This window comes from Rhamphochromis longiceps, linkage group LG5, assembly GCF_057381845.1.
Source record: "Rhamphochromis longiceps isolate RC_006_pf linkage group LG5, R_longiceps_female_GT1.1, whole genome shotgun sequence".
In the NCBI taxonomy this organism is placed as follows: Eukaryota; Metazoa; Chordata; class Actinopteri; order Cichliformes; family Cichlidae; genus Rhamphochromis; species Rhamphochromis longiceps.
Genome location: NC_140561.1, coordinates 11,096,713 through 11,113,578, shown reverse-complemented (window position 1 = coordinate 11,113,578; position 16,866 = coordinate 11,096,713). Strand labels below are relative to the sequence as shown.

Below are 16,866 nucleotides of genomic sequence, written 5' to 3'. Positions count from 1 at the left end.
GACAGTATTTTCTTTTAAACTGCCTTTAAGTTCTCATTAGCTGAAGGTGGTGGGACTTTATTCCAGATCGTTCTGGCCCATTTTGTCCTTTGTCTTACTTAACTGAATAGAAGTTCACACATTTTCCTGTAATATTTTTGAAAATAAAAAAAACAATAGAGTTGCCACAGCTGGGGTAGGAACACATAAAGGATTATTTCCGATTTATAGACAGCAAAGGAGAAATTAGCGAGTGGAACTACTTAATAGAAAATATAATCACCGTCTGATCCTGATCTCCCATTTTTAATTTGAATAAACATCTTGAAATAAGTTTTACTTTCTCTGCCTAAAAATTACATTTACCTTATGTACCTAGTGAGCCAGCTATTTACATCCTAGCCAACTGCAAAGCAGTCTCCAGCACTGCTAGCCAACGCAGGTCAAGCTAACAAAGAAGCAATGGGAGGACGCTAGCTAATTGAAAACAAATGCTAATAGTGTGAATACATTTTTTTTGTAGAAAATCATATTGTTCAAACAAACAATTAATTTACATTTATGTTTTCTGATTGTTGTCCATTTTTTCACCTTTTGTGTTGTGTGGAAACGGATTTATATTTGTGAATAAACACGAAAATACATTTTGAGATAGAAACTTCCTTTGAATAAGTCAATAAAATATTATCAGTGAATTTTAAGGGCATTTATTGAGTAATCTACATTTTAAGATTATCATTCCCTCTACAGGGCTCTAGAGTGCTTTTTCAATGGTGTGACTAAAAAGTCTCCGCAACCGTTCAAATCAGCTGTGTTGGATCAAGGACACATCTAAAACTTACAGGACACCGGCCCTTGAGGCCTGGAGTTCCCCACCCCTGAACTAGAGGGATACATTAGGATCCATTTTCCATTACAGTTCAACTGTTTAACTCTAGCGTTACTGAAGGCATCTGTTTTTATAACTCTCCATATTCTTGCGTCCCTTCAAGGTTTTCTGTTTTCAGCAAAGTACATAACTTTAGTAACTAACTGAGATCTTTGGCTTGAGGTACTTTTAAGTTTCACCATACAGTTTGCGAACAGGTACGCATGCTGGACTTCTACATGACAGAGCAATCAATGAGAATACACACAGGGTAAGACAAGCTTGTGGATTTCAAGCAGATGTGTAACAGCAACAAGATTTATTTGCCAACAAAATATCCAACAATGTATGTAAGAAAGATTTACTTACCTGGATGATTGAGGATGCATCAAGACAATATGTAAGAAAGCTCCATCTGTAAAGTGATTGCACTTACTTTTTGTTTATCACTGCTAACTATAGATATGCTCTATATCAACCACTTGGATCAATAATCAAAATGATATCTGTATAATACATTTTAAATGCAGATTACCCCCACTCATACAAAGATAAATGAGAAACTCATCTGTTAATATGTGCGTGTCAGTAAGTGTATGCTTAAGTCCATTTTAGTGTAGGTGACCTGTGTAACCTGGACTCCTACTGAAAGATGTACATTTGGAAATAGAAAATCCATTTCAAGCAGAACTTGGTGGAAGGATAATGACAAAATAAAAGCTTATTTACATAAAAATTCCATGTTTTCCATCTAACAATAAGGTATTGCTGCCTCTTTCTTCTCATACTCTCAATGAGTGCATGAAAGCAAGGATTAGCTGTCAAGTTATCAGAATCTTACTCTAGGGGATGTGTTTGTGAAATTGGATTTAGCCTGTTATTTGATACATTATCTTCTGTGCAATTTGCTCACACACTGATTCTACTCAGGGCCATATTGAATTTGTTTAAGTATGAAATATGTGTTGTGTGACAAGGTTGGCACTTTCCGGAACACCCAGTACGAGCTGAAATTCATCCAAATCATTCTGCAAGCACATGTTTACGTTGCTTTCCGTCTGTATCTGCTTTCTAATTAGACTCATCGGGCACCGTGGGATGCTCGTGATAAGAAGCAGTGTAGTACAGTACAGATTCGATGATCTCATAGGAATAGGAATCATTTTGAACTTCATCTCACCGTCAATAAAATCACCGATCACTCCCCACATCATTCATCCAGTGTTCTCTGCTCACTTAGACTTTTGACAGCTAAACAGCAACTTGGTTGGGGATGGGGAGCCTTCTCCAGCTGCTGAACCATGAATTGAAGGGGATGAGAAGAACTGCTGATCCATCGTGTCTATGGACACATATTGCTCAAAAATTCATGAATAGTCCTGGAAGTTGTTTGTCTTAAAAATTCCTGTACTTTTCACACAGTTGCATTATTAAATGAGAAAATGCCAAACAGGCTGAGGTTTTGCAACATTGTCCTGAATAAGGCCCACACGATCATCTTCTGTATCCCGGGAGACTGCTAGCAATTAAGTGCAGAAAAAGTGTCCTCCCCTTAGGTCAACTCCTCTGCTCCTTTGTTTTCTCTTTCTTACAAATAAATCCTCTTCATCTCTTTTGTTACACACACACACACACACACACACACACACACACACACACACACACACACACACACGAGCAGAATAGCCTCTTAAAAACTCTATCCCCCATCGCTTGCTTTGTAAGCTTTACATACACATAAAAGAAGAATTTGATGAGACTTGATGAAAATGTGTAAAACTAGCTGTCATTTTCAGGAATTCCTCATGCTTTAGTGTGAAATCCTCGCACTGCATCTGAAAAAGGAATAAAACAATAACCAGGTTTTACAGTTTTTCTCAAATGCTAAAACACATGTCACAAACGTTACCACCGGGTCCCCCAATGTCCAAACACAACACCCTTCTCTAAAGCTACATAAACACAACCACACCTTCCCACTGCAAAACTCAAACTCCCACACCAAGAGAGCAGCTCGAAGCTGTCAAAACTGTAAACACTATACACAGCATTACACACTACAGCAAAACAATTGAAAACACAATTCTCAATTTGTGAGAAGGTTCTTTGTTTCATAACTGCCAATGCATATTTTAGAAACTATACAGTAACGGATCGTCGTAGATCTCTGCAGAGGATTAGGCATTTAGATTTGTGAGTTTCATATGAGTAGTATAAATCTATAGAAAATCCTGCATGTACGTACACTACTGTAACACAACTCAATGCAAAAACAGAATCTATTGCACACAACAGTAATCTTGAAAACATGAACAGGGTGTGAAGTTTTTTTATTTACGTTATTCACACCACACACACACCACAATCACTGTGCGGCATCATGTCGCTGAGCTGTTGCTCGCATCTCGTCCGTAATGATGGTGCGAGGTTGTCTTGCTCTCCCTCCTGGACCTTCTCCTCTTCCTCGTTGGTCGCTCCTCTTCCTCCTCTCATTTGAACTCCTCTTCCTCATTGGCCTGCTCCTCTTCTTCCAGGGCCAGCTCTTCTCCCTCCTCTGCATCAAATTCCTCTTCCCCTGACTCTGCCTTCATCCATTGTGTTTGTTTGGAATCTTCAGCATACTGTGCACTCTGAACTTGCTTTTACATGTGGGTAAAGCATTAGCAACAAGTGTCTTCAATTTTCAGTCATTGTGTGTAGTGAATGACGCCAGGTGTGTTCCCTGTGTTCAAAGATTGGTGACTGTGGCAAGCATTTTGCATCACATGGGCTTTCATTTGAGGATATGAGCAGAGTTGTTTTGCAACATGTGTTTTAGCAAGGAAAAATGTGTTTAGATTTATGAGTACAGAGGGTTGTGTTTTGTGACTTGTGTCTTCATGTGACATGTGTTTATGGTACTGGAATATGGTGGCTACATTTAGTAAATGTGTTTAGACTACTGGTCATTTGGGTTACAGGATTGGCTTTTGTGTTTTAACATTTGAGAAAAACTGTAAATGAGTGAAAGGAGGGTGGCATGTTAGCGGAAAGGAGCTGGGTTCTGAAATGACATTTACTCTCCCTGTCGTTCTCTGAGTGCCCCTATCCCACACCGCCCACCTACCCACACACTCACAGCCACCAGCTCTTACACACACACACACACACACACACACACACACACACACACACACACACACACACTGTGTGCCGCTCTCTGTCTCGGTCTCCTCTATGGTCTGTAGTGTTAATGGACAAGCCAGCTGAAGAAAATATGACACAGTTCAGTCGCATCTTATCAAAGGGGTGCCAGATGGCTTTAACAGAAGCTAAACTCTCTTTTGCTCAAGCTTGCATGGAAGTGCTTTACAAAGTTTTTTGGGCTGCTCTGCCATGCATGCAAACACAAACACATTTCTGTGGTGTCTGTTATCACATTTACCTTGCTGGGTTCTATGCCCTCAATCAGGGAGACGGAGCTTGATTTTTCGCCTCACCCTGTGCCTGCTTTGCCACTCCCACCATTTTTATTGCAATCACTTCTGCTCTGCAGGTACTGGGACATAACAATGAGGATTATGCAACCAGGCTGTCAAGACCCAACTTCAACAGCCTATAATGATGTTGGGCCCTGTACTGTAGGTCACCATGCATGCATAAATAAAGTTGTGTCATCCAATCTGTAATCGTTCGATTTAATTGTTGGTGCTTATGAATCATGTCTAACGCTGGTATATATAGGATTAGTGAGTGATTTGTTGTGGCAGATATGACAAAGATACATATAAATGTGGGTCATGCTTTCAGTGATCTAATGCAAACATTTTCTCGGTTCTATGTAAGATCATAAATCATATTAGACAGGGTAAATAAGAGGAAGGGAGAGAGGGAGACAAAGGGTGCATGAGCACACACCGACACAATGTACGATTTTCACAGCCTTGCAGCTGCTGGGTAAACTTATCTTGACCCATACATTTTTCGGTTGAAATTCAGCCCCTCAAGTGAAAACATAATAAGCTGCAGAAAGATAAAAAAGTATTTTTAAACTTCTGTTTTCCATCTAGCAAACTTAACTCTGATTATCATTTATCTCACATATTCATAACTCTGATAACTTTAGTCTTTGTGCCATTTTTTGGCGGCGCATCAGTGGAAGCACTTCGATATGTCTCATCATCCCTGCTGATGCATCCAACCACCGCAGAGTCATCAGAAAACTTCTGAGACCTGCCATCTTCAGAAGTTTTCTGATGACTCTGCGGTGGTTGGATGCATCAGCAGGGATGATGAGACAGAGTACCGGGCTGTGGTCGACTCCTTTGTCACGTGGTGTGAGCAGAATCATCTGCAGCTCAACGTGGCAAAGACCAAGGAACTGATCGTGGACTTCAGGAAGACCAGGAAACACTTGACCCCTGTTTCAATCCAGGGGGTCAGTGTTGACATTGTGGAGGACTATAAATACCTTGGAGTACACATTGACAATAAACTGGACTGGGCTAAAAACACCACAGCACTTTACAGGAAGGGCCAGAGTCGTCTCTATTTTTTGAGGCGACTGAGGTCCTTCAACATCTGCCAGAAAATGCTGAGGATTTTCTATGAGTCTGTGGTGGCCAGTGCGATCCTCTATGCTGTTGCATGCTGGGGGAGCAGGCTGAGGGTCGCAGATGCCAACAGACTTAATAAACTGATCCGTAAGGCCAGCAATGTTGTGGGGATGGAGCTGGACTCCCTCAAGGTGGTGTCGGAGAGGCGGATGCTGTCCAAGATAAAGACAATGTTGGATAACACCTCCCACCCACTCCATGACATGTTGGTCAGTCACAGGAGCTCGTTCAGTGAGAGACTGAGATTACCGAAAAGCACCACTGAACGACACAGGAAATCATTCCTGCCTGTGGCCATCTCCCTATACAACGCATCCACTTAACACACTGTTTGCTGCTACAACTACACATGTTTCTTTTCCAAATATTTATTTATAAGTGACTTATGTATGTATGTATGTATGTATGTATATATATGTATATATTGTACTATTCTTAGTTAGCGTATTGTCTGTCTTGTCTTAATGTTGGTTTAAAATGGAGCACTGTAACAAAAAATAATTTCCCCCAGGGATCAATAAAGTATTCTGATTCTGATTCTGATTCTGATATGAGAGCTGTGTACACCAAATGCAATTGGATTTTGATTCACAGCGACATAATTGCCCTCCACCTGAATAAACCCGCTGTCATTGTGCAAAAACTGACATCCAAATTTCACAAAGCAGTGATAGAGTCACACTCACCAGTCTATGACTTATTAAGTAGGTGGCTTTTTATTCCCCCTTTTGATCGCTTTGAGAGAGCTTATCAAATAATGTTGCCATGGAAACCATCTGTCTGTGAAGCACCCCTGTTGGCGAGGTAGCTGTGATTCAGAAGTAGTTCACAGTAGGGCAACTCAGATCATCTAACTATAATTTCAGACATGACCTCAGGTATGAGCCCAAAACTGTCATGCTGCAGACTTGATCAGAGTTTAATAGAAAATAAAGGCGCGTTAACAAGATTGGTTGTATCAGGAGAAACTCACGACCTGAAAATGGCGATTCACGACTGTTCTGCCTTCTTATAGACTGTAATAAATTACACCTGCCTTTCAAAGCTTTATCAGAACCTGACCTCTATTTCAGCTTGAAAATGACACTTTTTTTTTATAATGCTGCCATTACACAGCACAGTGAGCATGACTCACTGTAATAGCTGCAACTGTGCAGGACATTTATTCCCCCGGAGTTTTCTTTTCTGAATTTTACAATTTGATTTATAAGAGATGCATCTGATTGGACTCAAGTCCATTTTCTCCAAATGGAATAGTTATATTGCTAACAGAATCATGTTTCTCTTTTACATCAGCAGCAACTATAATTCTACTTTAACAGTATAATAGTCAGAACATAAGGGTACTAGTGTGGCAGCAAAAGGCCGATTTCTAAGTACACTGCCATGCAAAGGCTGCAATAGATGTTCGGGATAAGATCATAAATGTTCTACAATAACAAGAAACACCACAGCTAATATATACTTGGCCATCTCCTTTGGCACCTCCAGCTCTGCTCAAACAGGGTCTATGGCTACACTCAGAGAACAAGCAGATTTTAGTGTTCAACCCTGAAACGCTGCACATCAGGTCAGGACTACAACCATTTGTATATTCCTACTGTTTAAGATCCCTGTGCACTTCTTTTTGTCATTGCTAGCACCACTATTGTCTTGGGGGCACTACAAAGCCCAGAAAGTTGCTTACCATATGCAGATTCAGTGTCACTGAAAGCTACAATCCTGTATGCACTGTGTACTCAGTCCCCCACCCCCCTCCTTGTCTTAACGCTGTCTTGAAAACAGTTTGACAACAGTAGCTCCTATCTTTGGATTCTCTATTTCATTATTGTGCTTGAGATGTATTTAAGCTTGAGCCTCTGTTATAACACAAATACATTTGAGGGCTTATAATTGATGTTAATGTCGCTTGTAGTTGGTTATTGCATGGTCAGAATATCTGGTTCTGAGCTTACTTATTTTGTATGTTAGCAAACAAATAAGTAGCTTAGAAATGAGCATGTGGAAATGATGTAATCTTTTTTTGGAAAATGATTATTCTAAGTAGAGTCAGGGTTGGCAAAAGTTAGCATACTGGTTGCATACTGGTTATTTAGGCAAATTACCTTTGCAATACCATAAAACAAGCATCAGGCTAAACAGAGTATTATGGTGGTTTGAGATCAGTAATGTTAAAAGTTAAAGTTGCATTAAACCTTGAATCATTTGTTTCATTCATTCTGTTTCCTGGGATGCAAATCGGGTGTTAACATCACAAACAAACAAACAGGAATGTGTTTGAACTTTTGCCACAGCTGAGTGGTTTGAAATCCTGTCTCACAGTATTAACTGTGTCTGTACAAATTTGAGCATCTGAGAAAGCTTCAACCTCATTGATCTGTCATTCAAAGTGGACTTAATGGATTATACCTCGTGTTGCACTGCAACCTGAATCAGCACACTCTCACCATCATAGTTTACTGCATTCTTTTAACATGGACTTTGACTAAATACCTGCTAATCCAGTGAGAAGGACATTACTATGGAAGCCCGTTTCCGCCACTAAATAAAAACAAAAAAGCTAGTATCCATAACTCGAAATTTCGAGTTATGGATACTAGCTTTGTTTTTTCGAGTTAATAACTTGAAATTTCGAATTAGCTCTGCCAATCAAAAATATACGTGAATGAGGTCGGTTTCTTGTTACCCGGAAGCATATGGCGCAGAGGAATGCGCACTCAAAAACGGATCCCAACAAATTGGCGCTTTCGCGAGTACGTTTGCTGATAGTAACACCATGTGATTCAGCTAATAACACAGGGATTTCATCATTTGTGAAGCCAGGCTGAAAACACTCAGCAATCTGTGCATTCACGACTGGATGTAATACCGGTAGCTTAGCTGTAGCATTTGTAGCTGAGGGCTTCAGCTTCCGGGTAACAAGGAAATGACGTCATTCACGTAGATTACTGATTGGCAGCGCTAACTCGAAATTTCGAGTTGCTTTTCTCAAAATTTTGAGTTAATATGTCGAAATTTTGAGAAAAGTAACTCGAAATTTCGAGTTAATAAATCGAAATTTCGAGTTAATAAATCGAAATTTCGAGTTAATAAATCGAAATTTCGAGTTAATAAATCGAAATTTCGAGTTAATATGTCGAAATTTCAAGAAAATAACTCGGAAATTCGAGAAAATAACTCAAAGTTTTGAGTTATGGATCCTTTTTTTTTTTTAGTGGCGGAAACGGGCTTCCATACATTACTTCTCAAGCACTAACAGTTGTATTCCTAGATAAACTAGGCTGGAGGTACTTGATAGGTGGCTCTTTGGCCCACGAACCACATGGACCACAAAGATGTCTCTTTCTGCTTGATGATGCCACGTGCTAGGAGGTAACTGCAACACATGTGCTTCTCTGCCTTGAGAGGGGCTTTAGCAGCATGGCACTGAGAAACAGCTATTACTATGGATGATCTGCTCTTCGCCAGAGGCTCTGCAGATGGTCGCCCCAAGCAGCGAGCGCCACATCCTTCTCACATGCTAGCCCTTTCCAAAGAACTCTTCATAGTCTGAAAGTTCAGTGTTGGAAAGCTGTTTAACTAGATCCTGGCAGTCAAAACAGAACACGAGTGGTAATAGTGGAAATGTGTGAATCCAGGGTTTTCTGAGTGGTTCAGTCCTTCAGTTAAAGCTGACTTGGTAATGACTGTTAATCAGGATCTGAGTGGCCATTCTTTTCATTGGCTGCAAATAACTGCACAGTTTTGATTGCCCTCAAAAGATGACGATGTAGAGCACTATTTCTTTTGGCCTTTATTAGGTTTATCCCACAAAAACAGTATACAGTAAGATGATGTATAACACAATCAAACATCCTTTTATGATCGTGGCTCATAATATCGGGCGATCGTGGCTCAAGAGTTGGGAGTTCGCCTTGTAATCGGAAGGTTGCCGGTTCGAGCCCCGGCTTGGACAGTCTCGGTCGTTGTGTCCTTGGGCAAGACACTTCACCCGTTGCCTACTGGTGGTGGTCAGAGGGCCCGGTGGCGCCAGTGTCCGGCAGCCTCGCCTCTGTCAGTGCGCCCCAGGGTGGCTGTGGCTACAATGTAGCTTGCCATCACCAGTGTGTGAATGTGTGTGTGAATGGGTGGATGACTGGATATGTAAAGCGCTTTGGGGTCCTTAGGGACTAGTAAAAGCGCTATATAAATACAGGCCATTTACCATTTACCATGATAATTTACATCCATCGGTTTGTTGGCAGAGGATTATTTCACCGCTTTACTTCCTTGTGCAAAACAGGATTACAACAATGTTTGGCAGCCCTTCTGATCTCGTGGTATGATATCAGTCTGACAGATGGACCCGAAGAGTCTGGCACAGGAAACTGCTGGTGACTTTTACTGTAGCTCAGCAGAATTGCAGGATACTGTTAAAAATCTGAATGTGACTCATCAAGCCCTGTTCCCTTCAAAAGGACACAAGAACAATAGCTAGCTATTAACATCCCTACTGATCACTGACAGCAAACTTCGGGATATGAAGGGGGTCCTGTTGAAGAAGGAGCTTTGAAACTAGGGCTCCTACTAGCTGGATGAGCTTTAAAACATTTCCAACAGAGAATAATTTTTCTTTTGAATCTGAAAACTTAATCACGTTCATCTAAATTTTATTTTTGATAGATGAGAAAAAACTATTTCCTGGGAAGAAAGCTTTTCACTGACTGAATTTTGCCTCTAACCCCTGGCAGTTGGTTATAATAAAAATAAAAGAATATAAAAACTGCTCTGAAAAGTAAATCCTGTCATAATTAATGCATGATGAAGTAACCCTCAGATGCTCTCTCTCTCCCTCCCTCTCTCTCTTTTGCAGACACAGGACACATCTCAAGTCACTTTGAAACACCATTGTTATGATAAAACCAATTGAAGCGCACTATCCCTCCCTGTAGTTTGCATTCCCCTGCATGGTAAACTTGCATTATTTTACTTTTTGTGTCAATTCAATCCTATGTTGCATCTATATTCTTGTTTCAAGCTGTCACTTCAAACCACTTTGCCTGGACTTTGATGGACTTTGCCTACAGAGAGAGCCCGAGGACAACGGATGCCAAATAAGAAATCAGCTGCAGGGCCTCTGCCTATATAAAGATGTCCACAGCTGGTGTTTTGTGATGACAACTGTTGTTTTCCAAAGCGAATACATTATACATGCATAAGGACTAAGGAAAGCACGACTTGTGTCAGAGGCTGGCTTCTTGTTGGAGTACATGCTTCTTTGAAGGAATGCCTCTGCAGACATATATAAATGCTTGCTGTGGACCAGCTAAAACTCAGCCTCCAAACATGATGCTGAGTGTCATCCAAGTTCCCTCTGGGTGCTCAGGCTTCCTCCTGAAATGCATGTTTATTTAGTTCATTGGTGATTGCAAATTATGAATATAAATGCTAATGAATGAATGAGTGAGTGAATGAATCTATTACAGGCAGCATGGTGGTCCAGTGGTTAGCACCGTTGCCTCACAGCAAGGAGGTCAAGGGTTCAATTGTGCCATCTGTGGAGTTTGCATGTTCTCCCCATGCCTGTGTGAGTTCACGCTGGGTACTCCCTCCCACACGTAGTGGTCTTAGGTTAATTGGTGAATCCAAATTGCCCATAGGTGTGAATGTGAGTGTTGTGAATGGTTGTCTAACTCTCTCTGTGTTAGCCATGCTGGTACGATTCTGATAAGAACTTAATAAATCACTCTCACGGAAAGCCAACACAGCTTTGGTTAACAGGCGGTGCTTGAAAGTTAAACTTGAACACAAGTGGCAGAAACAGGGCAAAGCAATGCATCCAGCTGTCCAGGGAAGAAGAGGTGGGTGCACTGATGCCTGAAACAGGTTTGTGTAATAACGTATGTTGAGCATTTATTTCTATGGTGACCATAGTTTTCCATTCATATAATCTAAATGTGGCCCTCAAAGCACCTCGCAAAAAAAATGAGCTTCCTTTGTTTGTTATTTCAGGGGAACCAGAAATAGCACAGAGACTCTTGGCAAGTACCGATACAGTACCTGCCATAAATAAACAGACATGAAGACATTTGAATGCTGAACAGCTTCTCCACTTGGCTGTGTGCCTGCACTGAAAACCCCTCTGAGCTCTGGCACTTAAACATTTGATGAAAGTACACTCACCTGCTGGAGCGTAATCAGCTTTACGAGAGAGGAATGGTGAATAAGGCTCCCTGTGATCGGCTTTTCATTTTAGCAAGAAAAGAAAAAACAAAACAAAAAGCATCTTTTGCAGCTATCTAATAATTAAACTCTACACTACATCGCTCAGTGTACATTAAAATCTCTCTGCTTCTGATAAAATATTAGATCTAGCCTGGCACACTGGGATTTGTTTAGTACTCAGACACATTTAAAAATTACCATGTTGAAACCCTATGAAGGATTAAAAGACACATTGCAAAGTCTCAAATTTTGATTTGTGCATTTTAACGTGAGCAGCAGAGGCACTTCTGGCTGAGTGTATTGAAAATAAATGAAAAAGCCCTTTGAGGTCAGCAGGTTCTCTCATTGCTTCTTTGCAACTCAAATCATTTGCCATTGACGTTATTCAAGAGTATCATTATGTAACACAGTGAGAACCAGATCCCATATTTACCCTCTGCTGCCTTTTGGTTGTTCTAATTTTAATTTCTTTTTCACCATTAGCTGTGATGTAGGATGCTAAAAAAAATCTTGGGCAAGTGGATAAATCCACTGGCTGCAAAGAGTCCTCTAAGTGCTGTGATGGGCTGTGATGGGAGGAGGTAAAATTTTAAAAAAAGATCAGCTTTCCTCTGGAGAGATGTGACTTGCAATGACAGAATCCACAGAATTGTTTAAATTCACATGGTTTGCTCTTTCAATGATTTATAATGAGAATAATGCTTTCTTATCCAGAGAGAAAAACTGAGGATCTTAACGCTTCCATGACTGGATTTGACATTAATAATATAGCCTGTATCATATTTGTTTGTAATGTTTTAAAAATGTAATACTGTACTCTATAGTACTCATTTATGACAAAATTACTTATAAACTATGTTTTGTTACCATATTGTTCCTCACAGTCTTCCCTGCACTCAAACATTTGCCAAAAAATCTTAAATTTACTGCATTTCAAAGTGCATTGCAATCACCTTAACATCTGCAGTGATTATGTTCAATTGCTAAATAATCATATAAAACTTACATTGCTGTTGATGCCTGCAGCTGTGACCTTTACAAGTGACAGCAGCACCCCCTCCGCAGGGGCCACACCGAATCACACTGCGCCCTTCATGATTTCGCGTCATCTGAAAAGCTTGTTTCAGGAGAATCTGTTCTGTGGCAGTTTGCTGCCAGAGGAACCATTTAATCATGGATGGCTACCAAAAAAATCACAGCGACATATTATACTGATTACATCAGATTCAGTGTCCTGGCATGTTTTGGAGTTAAGGAACAATAACAGGTTGACATTTATTACTCTGCAGGCTTTTAAAATGCCTGGCGTGCTGTGGGGTTGCGCTTGCACAACGCTATCAGGCTGATGACTGATTAAAAATCATCTTTTCCCCATCATCTCCTCAATATGTTCACGAACACAGAAAAATAACCCCTCTGATCACCCGTTGCTATAGCAACTCCAGCTTTAGCGCCGTGATGCTACAAGGCCACGGATGCTGTGGTGATATCAGGCGTTTGCGGCAAAACAGCACAGTCTGTGAGCAAAAGTACTTGGCACGCCGTGAATAACGACCGGAGAAGATAATTAGGGACAGAAATACAACAAAGAAAAAAGCGTGAGTAGGGAGGACACAGAATATGATAATCACGCTTCATATGGACACTATGCAGGACAAACCCTTCATAGTTTCATGCTGTAAATGAATTAAAAGGCTACTTGGTCCTCCACCTTAAGAACACGTGTCAGTAAGTGTGCACTACAATGAAAAGTATCAGCAGAAAAAGAAACGATGTCGACTCTAAGACATTTTTTGAGACTGCAGCACAATGAGGAAGAACATGATGTTGTAGCGACAGATCCCCGAGACTCTCGTCTGTCTCTGAGTCAAGATGACAGCTGAGTCTACATTCTGCACTAACTACTGCTTTGCCTCATTACATCACAGGTGTAGTCGTGACTGACAACAAAGTGACTAACTGTTAAACGTGTCAGATGTTGCTCTGTGCCACTCAGCATTATAAATCCTGTCTTTTTTTTTGCTTTATTCCTTTGTTCGTGAACATGCAGAGAGAGATAAGAAGTATATTAATATCTCCTTAAACAGGTAAACTTTGTAGCAGCTCAGGAAATAATGCTTAGTTCTTGATGAATCCTGGCTTGCTTTCTTATCAAAATTTCAGTTACTAGACTGCTCTCAGTGTCGTGTCTGCTAGAAAGAGGAAGTAACAGGTAACGGGTGTATCCAGAGGTCAAACTTAACTATTATCACCTAGAAGTATAAAAATCAACACGTACGCTTGGTTAAAAAAGATTAGTGTTTCATAACACATGCTTCTGAGAAGGCTGAGGTAAAACTATTCAACACAGTGCACCGATCCCTGGAAATAAATGACCTCGCATTGCTGCAAAGCTCCTCTGCCACGCCATCGTAAGAGTGATCGATGCTGGTGAGCACATCGTGAACAGCTGAAAACTCGTGATCCCAGTTGGCATTAGTTATAAATGACCAGTATGACATGTTGGCTTCTCTCAATACTTCCAGATGGCACCCAGTGATACCGCGGTCAACGGTCTGTCTGCGACGCAGCGAAAATGTTCGTCCTGGGTGGGAAGCTTCAGGTTTATTTGGCTCAGCAGATTTCTGCTGAATCTATTTCTTTTTGCACGAGGTGGTAGAACAGTTTGTAAAACTGTTTGTTGGGAGTCTTTAGAGTAATTCATTTAGATTAGTTATTAAAAATCTTTGTTTCTATTAAATATAATTTCTGGACTCTTTTGGCCTTTTATTTGTGAGCACATATGGAGCATTGAATGTTGTCTCCATCCATTTGTTGCTTTCAGTACCAGGTTTTCCATTAGCCTATATGTTCCCCCCACACTTCATTTCTAATGTTTGTGGACATTAGGATGCTTCAGGGTTTTTAGAATGTTAGAGCAACATTTCATCTCCAATAACAGTCAGATTCTTGAATTAGCTTCATATAGGTTCCTGCATCCCAGCGACGAAAAAAAAAACAAGAAAAAAAACAGATTTTCTCATTGTACTTGTGACATGGCAGTGACCCAGAGAGATCGCTGCCATCACCTTTGTACGGTTGTCAGTGGAACTCCTTTATACTAAAGATATAGTCATATAATCACAAAAAGCACTACACTCCAAAATGGTTTGATGCAATACCTACTGAATAAAACATAAAACTTTGCCAGTTGTGTCACAAAAAAGCCACAAGAAGGGATTATAAAGATCTCCACAGAAAACTCCACATGTTAAAATGCAATAACTTTAAACAGTTGAACATACAGAATAATCATGAGAATTAACTAAAGATCGTAGTTCATTCTCCAATTAAGAGATTTTAAAAGATCATTTTGTGATGTGATGGCATTATTTTACTATAACTTCAGCTGCTTCTCCTCAGCTCTGCTAAGAATCATTAAAGTGATGGTTGGGACTTCCATTCAGTCAGTCTGTCAATGAATCTATTAAAACAGATTATCATGGATTTCAAAATCTTATTTGGTTGTCATTTGTACCTATTTTCAGTGATATCATCTTTAATAGCAGGAAATTAACTACTCATATCCTTTCTTTTTGGACATATTTTTCAAGTAATCTATATTTGACAACAGTACAGTAAAACTTCAATTTGTAATTTTGGTGTGCCATCCCAGTACTTTTAGTCGCTCCCCACATGGCCACACTTATGAAAAATGTCTGGAGGTGCACGTGATTGCACAATACTTATCATTTATTTATTTATCATCATTATTTACAGATTTAAAAACAATTCGTGTAAGAATTCTTTTTCTTTTTCACAATTCCTCGTTTATGTGCTCATACACCTGTATGGGCTTTAAAGGGCATAAATGCAGGTCTCAATGAGTAAAAAAAGTCAACCTGTAACCTCACAGCTGGATCAACACCTCTATTTCAAAAAAGAAAGAAGGAAAAAGAAAAAAGGAGAAAACATTTTAACACGGAACAAGAAACAAGCAAACAAACGATGGTACAAATGAGTTTACTTCACCTAAACGGTGTGGAGTCTGAAAGGAGGCACTAGAACATTAATTAAGAAGGATTTTAAAAAATAAACTGATTGAATCTGTATTTAAGTGATGCACTAAAAAATATAAAGATCATTAAATCTGTCAGTGTTGTTTCCGTACTCGGTAAATCAAAGTAAATCAGTCCATCACACTGAGCCATAGCAGAAGCTTCATGGCTCTGATTTGCTGCCAGCACATCGGTCAGAGTCATTTTTTTTTTCTACATCACCCACACCCGGCGTTCCCTTCCGTTCTGACGGCTAAGTTTGTTAACACAGTTGCTGGTAGCAAACTTACACACGCATAATACGTTCACACTGCTTTTATGTGTCAATCAATCACTCGAGGTTACAAACGAGTGAACCTATCTGAAGGCTACATCTCAACTCGCTTAACCCTAAAATCACCTTTTTTCTTTTAATTTACTTCTTTTCTTTCCGCTTTTCTTAGTTTTATCAGTATATCTGAGATTAACTCCTGTCTCTGCGCCCCCCCTCCTCCTCCGTACCCACTGTGTCCTATTCGCTGTGCCGTGCGCTCCGGACCCTTCGCTCCCTTTTCTCCCCTCCTCTCTCCTCCTATCTCCTCTCCTGCTCTCCGTGCAGATCTCGACGCACACGGGCACAACAGATGGTACAGTACCACAGGCTGCAGGAGCGCTAGAATCGGCTGTAGAAGTACTTTTTATTTCTCTGAACTTCACAGGGACGTAAAGTGTAATAGGAGTGGGGAGTGAGGACAGACTCGACTTTGACAGGCACTGGATCCTACGTTTAGTGGCGGAATTTGGAGTCAAGGTAAGTTGTGGTGTTTTTTTTTCTTTTCTGAATAGCCGTCCACATTTAGGAATGTGAAAGAGAAAAAAAAAAAGCGACCACGTACAGGCTTTATTTTATCGATCTGTTTAGTAAACCCAAACATTTGGGTTTGTTCTGTAGAATGTGCTGAATAAAATGACTATTGCAACCTGACGATTTTGGTTACTATATATATATATATATATATATATATATATATATATATATATATATATATATATATATATATATATATATATATATATATATAATGAAGTTATGTGACATCCACATTTTACCACATGTTACCACTTTTTCATTAGTGATCGCATCCACAAGAAAACTGGATTTGAATATGTAACGAAGTCCGCCAATAATAAGAATACAGAAGAA

At 40.1% G+C, this 16,866-nt stretch overlaps 1 protein-coding gene across 1 annotated transcript in view; it reads left to right on the top strand.

The window, feature by feature from the left end:
• Positions 1 to 16,042: 16,042 nt before the first annotated feature.
• camkvb (CaM kinase-like vesicle-associated b) overlaps positions 16,043 to 16,866 on the top strand; it is a 57,508-nt gene continuing 56,684 nt past the window's right edge. Inside the window, exon 1 of the mRNA XM_085407862.1 lies at positions 16,043 to 16,473. The gene's annotated coding sequence lies outside the window, so the exon portion shown is untranslated. The remainder of the gene's footprint in view (positions 16,474 to 16,866) is intronic.